Source organism: Pongo abelii, chromosome 13, assembly GCF_028885655.2.
Source record: "Pongo abelii isolate AG06213 chromosome 13, NHGRI_mPonAbe1-v2.0_pri, whole genome shotgun sequence".
NCBI lineage: Eukaryota > Metazoa > Chordata > Mammalia > Primates > Hominidae > Pongo > Pongo abelii.
In genome coordinates, this window is record NC_071998.2 from 17,682,880 (window position 1) to 17,685,104 (window position 2,225).

The 2,225-nt window shown below is 42.8% G+C and overlaps 1 pseudogene; it reads right to left on the minus strand.

Annotated features, from left to right (window-relative positions):
• Positions 1-406: 406 nt before the first annotated feature.
• LOC100444383 (arrestin domain-containing protein 3-like) lies at positions 407-1,953 on the minus strand (annotated as a pseudogene).
• Positions 1,954-2,225: the final 272 nt, after the last annotated feature.

Sequence of the window (2,225 nt, forward strand, 5' to 3'; positions counted from 1 at the left end):
GAGTCTGGCAAAAATGCAAAAAAAAAAAAAAAAAAAAGCTGTAGTAACATTGAACTGCACAATATAAGCATTGAGCATGTACAAATTTTAAAATCAAAAGAAGAAAATCATCCCTCATTATAACGTGGTACCTTGACATGTAAGACCACAGGCTAAGACGACAGCTCTGAGAATGTGCCAGTTTAAAAGGAGAAAAGCTCAGATCTTCAAGCATGTTAGGACAACCCCAGAATGTTGCCTTCAGGCTTCTAAAGGATGATTACTGGTTATTTCATGTATTCACCATTTTTCTGGGCAAAAGCAATTCCACTTCCTCTGAAAACTTGTCTCCAGGATACTTCCCTGTCCTCAACCAGAAGAGATACAGATTGGAACCCACATCGACCTGATTCAACCAAGTGCTTCTTCAACAAGAAGGGCAGGATGGTCTATCATCTGCTGACTCATCAGGATTTGGATCCATCTCTGAATAAAGAGGTAGAGACAAGAACTGAAACTCCTGGATGTATGCAAACAGTGGTCCTTGGCGCGCTCTCCCGAAGTCATCACAGGCACTCACATGCGAGACTGTTCTGCCTTTGTTCCTCTATTACCACTTCTGCATAGCTGGCTGGTGCTTCAGGTCTTTCAGGAAGGGATAAACTGAGCCAGTTTATGTTCCTGCTACGCTGCCTGCTTACATTTGAAGCTCTGGTACCCAATAGATGGAGAGGAATGGTGCTGATGGCAAGTGGCAAATTAATAAATGAGTCCATAGCTCCAGGAATATCCACATATTCCATTAACAAATATTCCACACAGATTATACCACAGTGGAGAATAGAGGGACAAACTGGTGGAATTTTCAGCAACTTGACATTCCACGTCTCTCTTTCCAGATGACAAGGATTCCTCATGCAAGTTAGCCACACGCTGTTTCACTTCCTTCATCTTCCGTTTGGCATGGAAGGCCCGTGTTTGGTAATGGCTGACTTTGGCACTAGCATTTGGAAAGAGCAGTTCTCAGTCTCAGCAAATTTCTGAGTTGATTCACCCATGGTATAGCCCTTCTTTTCAATTTTGGCACTTAAGGATATTGAGCCTGGGGTAGAAAACCAGCAACCTAGTGTCTTTTCTTCTGTGCCTGCTTGGGGTGACAGTGATGAAGGAGTATTCATATTTATATACTCAGAGACTGTAAATTCCTTCTGTGATGTTACTGTTAGTAGTCAGGGACTTTTGAGATTCAGCTTTCACACAAGAGTGCACACACCACGACTGCCTTTGAATGAGGTAGCAAGTGGTGTCTCTGGAAGCTCAGAGCTGAAAGCATATTCAGCCTTCCTGAATGAATAGTGTTGAAGCCTTCTTTGGAATTATCGTTGACTCTTTTGTGTCCAATTAAGATATCTTTATGGTTGATATATTGTACTTCTTCCATGTAATTCCGTCTACAGGCAGTATTGGCGTCAGTGTTTCTAGATTCAACAGAGCGTATTTCCAAGTGTCCTCTTGCATGAATTTTAAGAGCTTTTACTCTGATTTTGCCAGTAACTTCTTCTTCTTCTTCTTCTTCTTCTTTTTTTTTTTAATGGGGTCTCGCTTGGTCGCCAGGCTGGAGTGTAGTGGCGTGATCTCGGCTCACCGCAACCTCCGCCTCCCGGGTTCAAGTGATTCTCCTGGCTCAGCCTTTCAAGTAGCTGGGACTACAGGTGTGCACCGCCATGCCCAGGTAATTTTTATATTTTTAGTAGAGACCAGGTTTCACCATGTTGACCAGGATGGTCTCAATCTCTTGACCTGGTGACCCACCTGCCTCAGCCTCCCAAAGTACTGGGATTACAGGTGTGAGCCACTGTGCCCAGCTAATAACTTCTAAATTCACCCTTCTTGAGATGATAGAATACACAGGACATTGCTGTCATTAAGACAGTCAAAGCTCATTGTCAAACTTTTCACCTTTCCCAACACCATGTTTCTAACAAAGTCTACAAAAATATAATGTAAGCCAAAAAAAAAGACGGCATATAAAATGTGGTCTTCATTTAACACAGATATCTCTGTCATGCAAAATACCTGCAGGTTGAATCAGTGATTCTTTATAAATAGTTCATTGGTCTCAGTCTGTCATCAAGGTTGTAGTGCAGTGGTACCATCATAGCTCACTGTGACCTTGAACTCCTGGGCTCAGGGATCTTCCTGGCCTCACCCTCTTCAGTAGTGGAGATTATGGGTGTAAACCACTA